The sequence below is a fragment of the Bidens hawaiensis genome, unplaced genomic scaffold (assembly GCF_021521415.1).
Source record: "Bidens hawaiensis isolate Kalapana, Puna unplaced genomic scaffold, B.hawaiensis_p1.1 tig00049884_1, whole genome shotgun sequence".
NCBI classification, from domain to species: domain Eukaryota; kingdom Viridiplantae; phylum Streptophyta; class Magnoliopsida; order Asterales; family Asteraceae; genus Bidens; species Bidens hawaiensis.
Genome location: NW_027498935.1, coordinates 36,636 through 50,600, shown reverse-complemented (window position 1 = coordinate 50,600; position 13,965 = coordinate 36,636). Strand labels below are relative to the sequence as shown.

Genomic DNA, 13,965 nt, shown 5'->3' with positions numbered 1-13,965 from the left:
TCTTGTGTTAAGAAGCATGGGGGCGTGTTTCTTGAGGCATGTGGGTGTGTTTCTTGTTTTTCTTGTGTTTTCTTCCGTTTTTCTTCGACTTTTCGCTTGTTTATTCGTTTGAGGCTTGGGTTTACCTGAAATTACATTTTATTAAGATAAGTAGCCTTCCATGCTATATCATTTGATGGAAGTTGCAGTTTTAGAGATTATTTGATGCTTAAAAGATGTATAATTTTATATAAATCAAACAACCCCACACTTAAACCTTGCTTGTCCTCAAGCAAGCTACTTATAAATATTCTCTAAAAATAGCAAGTTAGGACCATAGCTTAAACATCCCCAAAAGATTTCCAAGAATGGAAACAAAATAACCAACCTTAAATCATAGGAATATATGTAGTGATATATAAAAAGGATGATTTGTTTTCATGAGCATCTGTTTATTCAAAACGTCACATTCTCACAATGTTCACTCACACTTGGTTTATATATATCTGATCATACACATGATGCGTGTATGTGAACACTCTTAGTCAAAATGCAACTTTGTGAAAAATAAGCTTGTAACAATTTCAAATCTCCACCTTTGTGAAGGGTTGCATAGATTAGAAGGTAATATGGGTTGGTTATGTTTGAGTAAGGATTCGTTGTTTTTTGTTCAAGGGTTTAGGTTAATGAGGATGAGAATGGTAAATACAACTTTTGTTGGTTCCTGGGATTCTTGAGATGTCTTCGATGTTTAGCTCCTAGTTTCCCGGATAATTTTTTTTTAAACAAACCTAGTGACTCTTTTAAGGTCAGATCGTCAAGACCGGTTTTATTGAGGATGCGTATAAGTTCTTCCTCAATCCTGTTATGAACATAACTCCCAACTCTAATGGGTCGTTCAGCTTTGAGCCTAATAGCCCCCACCCTCACTAGTTCGGTATATTCATGCTGAGACTAAGTTTGACTTTTTCTACATCTTCCTTCGTGAGACCAGTTTCCGCAACCTAAGCATCGTTCGTATCTTTTTGCTCTTCTTTTCAATACGCTTTTGGAAACTCCACAAAATGGTGGCCTTTGTTCGTCTTGGCGCCACTTTTTCCTCACCTCATTGCTAAAGAGAAAGAATCTCTCCCTAAGTTCTGGAGGCAACCTAGGTTTTGCGAATTGTATGCAGCAAATGAAACTGAAATCGAAATGCATTTCCAGTTCTTTAGGGTCTGCCAGTAAAAGACCAGTGTTGTATTTTACCGGTGAAAGGGATAAAGTGGTAAGGTTTTTGGGTTTTGTAATTTGGAGAATGGTGAGAATTGTGATAATATTACCTTCTTGCTTATACAATGCTTCGTGCGGTCTTGAAATGAATAATTGCGACAAGTTCTAAATCACACGAAACATATGACTCGCTCAAAGCTTCCGATAAAATATTTATATGGTATGAGGTTTATCTCACAGTAACGAAGGAATTGGGTATAAACGCCATATTTTGCATAAATTTATTCTCAATATTACAAAACTTCTTTTTACTTTTTCACTTTTTGGTTAGAATAGATTTGTATTTGGTTATTTGCAAAAACTTTTCTTGGATTTTTCTTTTGGTTTATAAAAATAGTCATTATTTGCTACCAATAATTTTATAATTAGTTGAACAAGCAATTAGTCAAGTAATTACCCTTCCCACACTTGAATCTCACATTGTCCTCATTGTGAAAAGATTCATAAAAAGATTAAAATTCTAATTAAGTATGGTGGGTTAAAATGGAAAGGTATTTCCCTACGGGTTAACGAAATTTTGACAGAGCGTCCCATGTTTTTCATCCGTTTTCCTGTTTTGTACCTGTATAATATAAAAATGCAAACAACCACAAACAACCAAGCATAATACTACTGAAAATTAGGTGTGGAATCCTCCACATCCTGCCCACACGGGCTAAATAAGTACCTAACAGAATGTCTTGGCACCCACGGCCATAAAAGTATCCAACCAAACAAACAAACGAACGACAAAATGTAAATTAATGTCATGAAAATACTACCAGCCCATCCATGCCTATACCCGACCTACCATTTCCGCTGCTCATCAGTTTCCCGTGTCCGGGTCAAATGGTCCCCACTGCATGTCCATCCGATATCCTAGACGGTCAATCTCTCGCCACGTTTCTGCATACTCAACTGCTTGTTGTGCGTCTGAGGCAACAATCTGTCTTGTGATCTTATCAAACGAGGCGGTAGTGTTTGCTGAGAACTGATCAACTATGTCGTATAGGCCGTCGAATGAATATCGGCTATCACGTGAAAAGCTAGGACCGACCCCTACTGAAGATGGGCCTCCCTGCTGATGGTAGGTGTGGCGGCGGGTCTGTCTGGGCGGTGATCCTCCTCCTTTCTCGGGTACGTCCTGGATCATCATCTCTGCCGGGTCCTCAGGATCCCAAACCTGGTTATAGGCATCATGTAGTCTCCACACCTCTAGGTTTTGGCTGATCAGTTGAGCCATCTGCATAATGATACAAAAACCACGGTTAAGAGCAATCGGGTCTGGGCTGCGGGTACCTTCTCTGTCTGTATTGTAAGCTCCATAAATATTATATATCCACGGGCCATCAAAGATCGGGGTGCTTTGGCTTTTGGCATTTGCATTCGTTGTGAACAGCTTGCAAAATAAATAAGTGATGTTGCATGGTATGTCATTCTTCATGCAATACAGGGGCCATAGGTCCTTCAGGTTCACAACCCCCTCACTTTGACCCCGAGCAGTGGCAGTGTGGCTAAGTAGGCGATGAATGTATCTCATAAGTGGATCACGTAGTGTCGTGCTTTTTGAACTGCTCGCATTGTAGTTTTCGCCTCCGTAGCTCAGTTGTTGCCATGCTTGTAACCGTGTACCAGATTTCGCTGTCTGTTTCCTCAGTAGTGTAAATCCCCAAATCTACCCCTAGTTGGGTGATTTATGTTGTACACCACTCACCCCCACATCTGAACTCGACTGCTTTTTCATCCCACATGTCTAAATTCTTTGCCTTAAAAGAGAAAGAGGTTAGAAATTCCTTTGTTAATTTCGTGATAGCTTCCCCTCTTTGATTAAAAACTCGTTTCCATGGTCCTTTTACAATGGACTTGCACCTATTCCACTGATTAACTTGCCTCAACGTATCCATGCAAGCATAAAAGTTTGGTTCTGGGAAGCGTTGGCTAAGGTAGGTCATTCTTGTTTGGGTTCTTCGGTCCCTTGCATCGCGTCCTGGAAAGACTAGGAATGCATGTACGTCATCTCCATATTCGGCCATCTGCAAAATTAGTCCAAATTTTTTAATAAAATTCTCAAAATTCTTGAACAGAAGTAGAACCACGGTGCCGTGCTTTCAATAGCACGACCCCGTGCTGCTGATGTTCGTCAGTTTTAACCAATTTTGACTTTCTGTTGACTTTCGTTTGACCATGACTCGTGTTATTTAACGCACGGTCCGTGTTTTTAATCCTAATTTCAAACTTATCAAGACTCGAACCTGTGTTTCCACCCGGTTGTATATCAATTGGGTTTTGGTTTGTTAAACACTTTACCCAAGATCCGAACCCGAATGATTTCTTCCAACAACCCTTAGTATAAAACCTATCTAACAATTCATTATCTCAAATCTAACCAAATAACCCATCTAATTTTCGGGTTTAAACCCGATTCAATCAATTGGTGAGATTTGAGGGTTAATTTAGACCTAGAAAGATGAAATTGAACAATAGGTTTGTTAGATTAACATACCTTTGGTTGAAAATCGAAGAATTGATGCAAAGATTTGTGAAATTGGTTAAGGGTCGGTGGTTTTCAGTGTTAGAACGAAGTGGTGTTAGGGTTAATTGTTTGGGAAATGTTATTTTATTAGATAAATACGTAACTGCACTGGACACAAAAGCACGACCCCGTGCTTTAAGAAGCACGGTGTGACACTCCGCATATTAAGATATTTTCCGTACAAGTACTAAACCTGATTTCCTTACGTTAATTCCATTTGGTTAAAGTTTGTTAAGTTTAATCAAAATGAGTCTAGCATGAGCCCGCGTGCACGATATATCGCATCTAAGTAATTTTGTAAATTACTCTAACTTTCGGTTTTTATAAGACGGATGCGAACGTTAGTGATATCTTTAAGTGACACGAACATGTATTTAGTCGAACCGGGAGATTTGAAAACTTTTTTGTAAAGTTATACTTTTAATTGTTTTTTTTCAAATAACAAATATGAGATGATGCTTCGAACGCTTATTATAATTTACTTATCGAACTGTTAAAGATTAGCAAACGTATAAATGCTTAAACTCGTATATTACTAAAATACATATACGAATGGAGATAGTTATAGCATATGTTTAGTATTTAGGCATCATATATTATCATTAAATTTACTAATCTATTGATGTTACATTCTAATTTGCCATAATGAGATATATGAATTTAAAAGATAATAATAAATCTACTATTGTAAAAAACAAAAATAAGATTGTGCCACATCACACATATTTTGACAAATTAGGCCACTTGGCAATTTTATGTTCATTAATCATTAAAATCAATTTTGTGTGTTAGAAAAAAACCCGAAATTGCTATAATTAATTTTGTTTCCATATTCATTGGTCTTCCTCTACAATCACATGCATCCATGGATCTAAGTATCTAGCAAGTTTTCACTAAGTGTAAATTCAGTTTTCATACCGACCAGTGTATAAAAAAAACTATTTTCGTGCCTCCTTGATTACATAATCGAAAATTGGGGCTCAATCGACGCTAATATATCATCATACTCGACCCTATTAACATTTGTTTAACTTTTTGTATGCTTCTTATCTCATTTTATAAGTTTTAGACGATTTTAATTGTTTTCTGTATGGTTTAAATAAAATATAAAGAGAGAATCATTTTAATAGTTAGCTAAAAAAACATACAAATTAGCTATAACTAGATGACCGAAGAAAAAACTATTAAAAAATATAATAGGTTGGTTGAATAAAAAAACAAAAATGAGTTACAATAGACTATTAAAAAAACTCATTTTAGAAAATAGTTTTAGAATTACCTATTTTAATAAATACTTTTTCCTCTCATTTCATTTTTAGTAAAAAACTCACTTTTAGTCCCATTTTGTTTGTTTAAACACGTTTTGTTATAAGTTTGTTTGATTTATGCCTTGTGGTGTACATCAAGTCTTTTAGTAATTTAACACTCACAAATGATATCGTTGGGCTGTTTGTGCTTTGTTTGTTTAAACACCCGGAGAAGCTTTAACCCATATGATGTTATTGGAGTAAACATGAATATGGCATCTTACAATATTAAGAAAATGTGAGTGTTTATCAACATTGTTGCAATCATGTGATTATTGTTTCACTAATTGTTACATATAATATTATAATCGATGATAAAGGCATTTTAGATTTTTCCCCCATTTTCTTTTTATTATGTTTCGTTAGCTTAATGTTTAATTGTTTCAGATTTCAAAGATTTTAGACATGTTTCAGATATCAGAGCTTGACTTTTATCATTCACTCTGACACCAAGCTTTTATCAAGTTGAATAACGCTTTTAAGGGTATACAAGATCTTGTGAAGATCACTACTATATGTTTATTGAACGCATGTGAAGTTTGTGATATTAATTTGGGAACTTACCGTGTTTTTTGTTATATTGAAAACCAATGTATGACAAGGATGAGAAGTATGATGTGAAAGATTTAATGTACATGTTTATATGGCTTTTGAGTACATATTTTTAATAGTGGTAAAATCTGGCTTTTTAAATGTTACTTCTCAATATCTTTATTCACTTATTTTAAAAATGAAATACTATGAAATTACAATGCAGAAAAATGCATATTTAAATAATTAATCATTATCTAATGTAAGTTGTTTTGTAATAAACTAATAACGGTTAAACAAGGTTGCAGGCTTGCAATTGTGTATAGATGGTGAAACACTGAAACCATTATAATCTAATTGGATTAAAAGTTTCTAGATTGTCAAATCGTAAGTTATTACTAAAAATTGGACTTTGAGTCATGCTTCTAAGAAATGTTAGTGGTCTATGCAAAGAAACAAGAGTACATGTAAAAAGATTTTTAAGTCGAGTTATGGAAGCTAAAGTAATATCTGAAACCAATATCAGAGATCACATTTTTATTTCAAGAACAAGATTTATACTATCATATAAATAATTTTGTCTCAATTTCAAAGGAGACAACTTCCGCTTGGTATTTGTTTTGTAATGACGGTTAACAATCACTTTCGAGTGCTAGTTTATTTCTTATACAACCAATTTCTGTCATGGTCAGTTATATGTTACGCTGTCCAGAGTAAAAACCAGAGACAGACTGAAAGTACTATTTTTTTTTATGAAAATGGTAAACTTTCAAATAAGACTACAAATGTTTAGACATTTTTTTATGATAACTTCATCATGCACTTTTTTTTATCTTTTGTAATTTATAATTTATTCTATTCATTCATTAAAAACAAACTATTATTTATCCAACTAGTGTATCACACGGGTCAATAACCTAGTGAATGAATAAAATAAAATAAAAATCCTACACATGAGCTTATATGGGTAAAACAAGAAATATCAAACTCTTACCAAACACGTGAGCTCCTAGGGGCAATATTATGACTACCCACACAAGATCATAATTACCTATTTTCTTGAATTGCAGCAGACAACACTGTACACCAACACGCCTTTTTCTTCCAAAATTTAAACATGGTCACTATACACATGCATCGTCCTATCTAATTATTTAAGTAAAAACACATACATGCTTCAATTAATATATCAAACAAAGTTTACTTACATCCACACATGAGTGCGTGAGATTATACACGATGCATGTGATTCATTTGCCCGAAAATTTGTTAGTTAAACACGTAGATACTCCTAGCTAATCAAGAAATGTCAACTTAACAGTGTTAACCAATCTACAAATCATAATCCCTCCCTAACCTCCAAAGGGTTTAGGCCCTAAAGGCCTCGGCCTAACCAAACACAAAGCTAATCTTATCATTTCACTTCTACCAACTCACTACGTTCTCTTCCTTTGTTTCCTTGAAATCAGCTGCCATCACTCTACCAAACGGTTCAATCAACTTTCCACCCATTTATGAGTTTTTGATCTTGTTCCAACTCCACACTCAACCTCTAACTGTTGAGTTTTGTTATAAAGGATTTAGTTAAAATCACCTATATAGGAAAGACTTGATACATGAAGCAAACGAACATACAAAACACCACCAACCACCTTCAACTCTCTCTCTCTCTCTCTCTCTCTCTCTCTCGATGCGTTTACGTCACACGGTACCATCGTGACCACCTCCCCGAAACCACCAGCATCATTCATCACCTTTTCTCTCCATAGAATCTCTCTATTTGGGTAAGAAACATATTACTCAAGTTCACTCTCTTTTCGATTTATATACAAACACACATACATCCTAAACTAATCTCTATATCTCATTGTGTTCAAGAACAAGATGGTGGGAGATTCTTTCCATAATGTTTAACAAGCTTCACGTGGATAAACAAGCTTAAGATCCTCTAATCTCTCTCTACCTAAATCCTAAAACTAAGTGAGCTACACCTTCCTTAAACCTAGTTCATAAAAGAGTTATGATAGGCTTTCACCTAAATAACAATCCACACATTTAACATGTTAAAGAAAGAAGCATCTAAATATACACATAAACTTATCATGCAGAAAAAGTGTTAAAATATTTGAAAGCATTACTAAATACGGGTTTAAAGTGAGTCTTATTGTTAGGACTTTTGGTTTAAAAGCACTCAATATGTCTATACATAAGTTGTTTTTCAAGAAAATAATTTTTATGACTAAAAGAGTTTTAAAGACATAATGCACATATATGTGTGCATTTAAAATAAAGGTGAATTAGTATCTAGAACCAAAATCTTGTTATACATAACCTACGTTGGAAAATATGGATTTTGATAATCAGTATTGAGTATATTTTTCATGGTTATATTTGGTGAAAATATAATAAGTAGTATATTTATAACCAAAATAGGTGTTGAATTCTGAAAACATATATATTTTATATATTTACTGTACACGATGATTTACAACTCGATTCTTGAATAAAATATATTAACCCAGCTTCAAGTTGATACACGGACACATGAACACAATTTGATGCAAACAATTACTTATATTTACTTATTTTATATAAATATAAGTGTATTTCGAGAAATCAATGACATGTCATCAACGAATCGCTTATATATAAATGAAACCGACACCAACAAGATTTATATTCCTAATATTTATACAAATATATATATAAATATTTATATAAAAACTTAGCACCAACAGGTCTTCCAAAAACTAAATGATACGTACGGTTGGTGAAAGCGACCGACACACTAAACAACACACTCGGTTGTTGAAAGAAACCGACACCTTAAACGAAATGATCGGTTGGTGAATGCAACGGACACAATAAATGAAATGCCTGGTTGGAAACAACCGGCACGAACAACAGAACTACTAGTTGGGTGAAAGCGACTAGCATAAACCGGCTTGCGAGTCGGTAAAGAACTAACTAACCTTACGTGTTTAGGACGTGTGAAGACAGCGAAACTATGATTAATCTGAAATTGCTAGCGAAACGACCACTGAACTCACGGGTGAGTTTCACTACCCCCTTTTTACGGTTTTACTGTTTTATTTACTCAGGGTGGAAAACATAAACAACTGCTTTTATATACGATAATTAGAAACAAAACACACACAATCCTTATGCGAACATGAGTTGAACTATGCAGTGCTATAAGTCCCTTGCTTGCATACCGTAACCATTAGCTAACGGAGTTAGCCATAGGAATATACGAACAGTACTATTGGCGTTGACATTTCCCCCTACTGTTAGGTTAGTCGCGCTAACCTCCGTTATTGCATCAAAACAGGGTCCGTATATTCCATCTATGAGATTTGAACAGAGCAAAAAGATATAAGTCATGGTTTGGTTATGGGCTCAGGGTTCGTCATATTAATTCGTAGATTTAGCTAGTCTACGGAGGATCATAGTGTTTGTTTCAACAAATTATCGTATACTTATTTGTGAACTGATTCAAAGTTTTATGAATAACGTGATTTCATATCGAGACTCAAAACCTGTGAACTCACCAACCATTGTGTTGACTTTTTAAACGTATGTTTTTAGGGAATTAACGACGCTCATAAGGAATCATGAAGACGGGACCTCAATGCATAATTAGGATACCATTTTGGAGGATTTTGCTTGTATAACCCTATCGATGTTTAGGGTCATATACGAGAAATCTCCTAATTATTTTCAACAAACTTTGTTTGAAAATAAGTTATGATTTGTAAACGCTTCTTAATGCTATTGGTATCCTAATACATTTATGTTGGCGATAATCATATGCTTACGGTATACATGACGTCACTCGCCCGTACTTCCGCCTTGACGGGGTGTGAAAGGGTGACTTGTTGAGGGAAAGTGGTCAACTTCTTCATGTACATAAGTTTGCTTTCATAAATAGTTTTAATTTCATTTAAAGGCTTCATTAAAGCAATTGATTTGAGAATCAACGTTTAATATTAAACTACATATAAAGACCAAACTATCATTTTTTCCCATTGTACATGAGCTCTTATTTATTACCTAATTGCTATTAATAACGACCTATGGAATATTTTTTATTCATGAAAAGAATAACTACTAATTTATTTATCTGGATCTTTTCCTTTTGACTAATAAATTAAGCATAAAATGGTGCTTACTAGGAAAAAAGTGAGATGTAGAGAAGAATTTGGTAAGAAAAGTATGGGGTTCTGATCACTTGCAACAGAGACATTGAAATCGACTAAAGAATTTAATGTAGAAGTAATTAGTTCCAACATGATTCCCTATCCCGTAACATCACATAGATAACGAAGAAACCATTTTAGAACAAAAAATTGAACCAACGTAACATTACTTCCGTAGGAAATAATCAATAATTTGATATTCTTTTAATAAAGTGGCATTACCAGAATAATTTAACTGCTTGTAAGGGTTAATAATTTGAGGCTTAAATTGTGGCAGACTTTCAACAAGATAGAAAATTCACATTAGCTATGGAATATGCTCATAGTTCACATCAATCTGAATTATAACTATAGAATGCTCTCTGAGGTGCTATATATGGTTGCTGGCGATCATGGAGGCGAAGAAAAGAACGGTTTTGGTGGAACTTTCAATGCTTCCATGCTTCCCTCTAACATCTCCATGACTACATTAATGGATGGCCTTTGATTTGGAGCAGGTTGTATGCACCATAAACCAACTATTGTCATCTTTCTTGCATAATCATTTTCCTCATCGGTCGTTACACTATCTAATAGGAATCCATCCTTGTGAATACGTGTGTAAATCCAATCGGGAAAATATATCTCGCTGGTTCGTCCAGAACCGACACCTGCGTCTACATTTCTTCTTCCTCCTACCATTTCTAATAATAACATACCATAACTATACACATCAGATTTATGGGAGACTCCTCCAAAGTTTTGATTATAAACTTCTGGGGCAATGTAACCAATTGTTCCTCTAGCATCTAACATGGAAACAATACTCTCTTTCCTCGAGTATAACTTAGCAAGCCCAAAATCTGCAATCTTGGGGCAAAAATCTTCATCAAGAAGAATGTTATGTGGCTTTATGTCAAGATGCAAAATCCGAGTACTACATCCGCGATGCAAATAGTCAAGACCGCATGCAATTCCAAGTGCTATCTCATACAACTCTTTTACTCCTACATGTTCGTTTGTCCCCATATGAACATTATTGAATATAAACTTCTCTAATGACCCATTTGGCATGTATTCGTATACAAGAGCTCTTTTCTTGTTGCCGAAACAAAATCCCAAGAGAGTAACAATGTTAACATGAGCCGTCCTACCAATACTTGCAACTTCATTTATGAATTCTTGTCCATTTGCTTTCGATGAGTTTAAAAGTTTAACCGCCACAAGTCGACCATCTGATAGCTTTCCTTTAAATACTTGTCCAAAACCTCCTTCTCCTAGTTTAACTTTGAACAAGTTTGTCATATTCTTAATATCACCGTGAACCTTTTCGTACTTAAGGAACCATAATGCATGACAAAGGCTTCAATATTTTTGTCCTCCTCGGTCTTATGCTTTAGTGGGGCTGCCCAATTGCTCGATGGTGGTTTCAAAATACAATATATTATCAAAATAATCACAGTTAATATTGCAGATCCAATTCCTATAGCTGCGAAAAAGCAAAAAATAAAAATAAAAAAAGTTTACAGACTAATTTTTTAAAAAAACATTAGTTGAGGGAATAATGATAATAATAACTATATGAGAGAATACGCACCCAGTTTCATACTTAAATTTTGACGGGTACTGGATCACAAAAAAAAATACGCATTATTAAAAATATCAAGCCAAAAATGTATTTCGTATGAAAAATTAAGAGCATCAGTAGTGGGTACCAATAGGGGTTAAAGAAAAATAAAAAAACAATTCCAGGGATAAACTACATGGATGTATAGTATATATTAAAAGGTAGATAACCCTATATAAATAAGATTTTATTAAACTAATTAAATAATATTTAAGCATCGGTACCGTATTGGTAGTCATTTTACAAGTTTTCGGTGCACTATTTTGGTATTTTCAATTGGGGTGCTGCTAAACATACCCCCTTTACATCATTTTTACTAAATATATACCCCCTTTAACTTATTAGATAAATTACTATTACTCTTTAACATTAATTATATACATATTAGTCCCTACTACATATTTTTCATTTAATAATCTTCACTACATATATCAAATTAAAAACTATAAAGTATTACTATTAATTTATTTTTTTAGTATTAATATTGTAAATATTTATTATATATATTTTTTTTAATTTTAATAGTATATGTATTTATAATATCCTTATTTTACCTCTTTATCTTTTACAAAAGAAACCAGAAACTCAAAAACCTAAAACCCTAAACCCGAACCTTAAACCCGAACCCTAAACCCGAAACCTAAACCCTAAACCTGAAACCCTAAATCCTAAACCCGAAACCCTAAAACCCGAACCCTAAACCCTAAACTCTAAACCCTAAACCCAAAACCCGAAAAACTAAACCCTAAACCCGAACCCTAAACCCTAAACCCAAAACCCGAAACCTAAACCCTAAACCCGAAACCTAAACCCTAAACCCGAAAACCTAAACCCTAAACCCGAAACCCAAAACTCGAAATCATAAAAAAAACAAATCCTTGTTTTTGTGCTAATTTGGTAATTATATAACTTCAATGGGTAATATTAAAGTTGGTTTTTCCAAGGGGGGTATGACAAGTAACCAGGGGGTACATCTAGCCACACCCTTTTAAATGGCACCAACCGGTACACATCGTTATCTAACAGAAGAACTCGGTATGATATTAGATAATCTCACCCCTTAGCAACAAGATATCTAAGGATTATAAATAGGATGTTAGGCTTTTATTATTTGCTACTTGAACCAATCAATATCTGGACCGGTTGAATTTAGATACATTCCGTGACTCTTAAAGCTTGGGGATGACAAACCGGAAAAGGCAACAACCAATAATTGGGGATGATACTCTTCTATCTTCTAATTCATCAACTTACATTCTTTGGGACTCATACGTTAAGAGGAAGATTAGGAACGCTTGGACCAAGACTTATTTTGTGTTGGATGCTCCTTAAAGGAGGACAACTGCTCTGGGTGTCTTCTGGCATTACCTTCTTGTACTCTTGCAAGAGAGGCTTCAAATGTTATTGTACCTCTTCAATTGCATGTTCTTCAACTCGTTGGACTGTTAGGGCGAAAGTAGCTCTTGCTTCATTCGTTTTTGTACAAACTAACGAGAATATTGATAACACTTTTACCTTATGTTTTTTGAAATGGGTGGTTCTGTTCCAACATGATTGACTACTATCCGGTTTCTATTCCATGTTTTGTTTTACTTCATGTGTTGTATCCACGTTGTGTTGCCATGGGCACCCCAATTTTATGACTTGAGATTCCTGATTCAACATGATCCTAATCTCGTCAGGATCCCTGATTTCTACCTTTTTCAGGATCCTAAGCTATTTTTATTTAAGTGCGCCTTTGTTTTCCGAGGCCCAAGCTTTTTTTGCGCCTTGCGCCTACACCCTAGGAGAGGCATTTGCACCTTGAGTGTGATGTGGTTCTCACGGTAATTAAAATGACATAAGAATATTAAAGATAGAGATAGAAGAGATAGTAACTTGACTCAATTAATTTGCATGCCATTCATTAATAACTGATCTCTTTAAACACCGTAAACAATCAAATGACTCCACCACCTCCATTACCCACCACCCTAACCCGCCACCTCCATCTCCGCCTCACAGCTCCACCGTAACCCACCATGTAACCCTCCCTCTCCATCTCCGCCTCTCACCCACCACCGCCACTGCTGTTACCCTCCATCTCCACCTTCGCTGCTCCACCCTTTTTTTGCCACCGTCATTACCCATTCTCGGTTTTTGTTTATTTGGTCTTCTAGCTTTTCATTTTCCGGGTGATTTGTTTTGAATGACATTAGTTTGGAGGTTTCGCTAGTAATGCACGCCAGGTGTTTGATTAAATGCCAACACCAAATTTTATTTTAATTTCCTTGGATTCCAAAAACAAAAAAAAAGTTTTTTTAATTTCTTAAGTGATTTATGAGGGCCTGTGGTGAAGAGCCGGGTCCTAGCTCGGGCACGGGGATTTGGCGTTGCCCCTTTAAAAATTTTCATTTTTGTAAAGATGGTATCCCGGGATACAAGGGGTACTCTAGGTTACTCATGCATTTTCAGCGGGATCATTTCAATGTAAAGGAAAGGAGAGATCAGTTAAAGGAGCGTCTTGCTTCGGACTTGGAACTCTACAATGACGTTGTCGAAACCTTGCGCTTGCTTAAG

At 35.1% G+C, this 13,965-nt stretch overlaps 1 pseudogene; it reads right to left on the bottom strand.

Annotated features, from left to right (window-relative positions):
* Positions 1–10,148: 10,148 nt before the first annotated feature.
* On the bottom strand, positions 10,149–13,536 carry LOC143598269 (LEAF RUST 10 DISEASE-RESISTANCE LOCUS RECEPTOR-LIKE PROTEIN KINASE-like 2.1 pseudogene; annotated as a pseudogene).
* Positions 13,537–13,965: the final 429 nt, after the last annotated feature.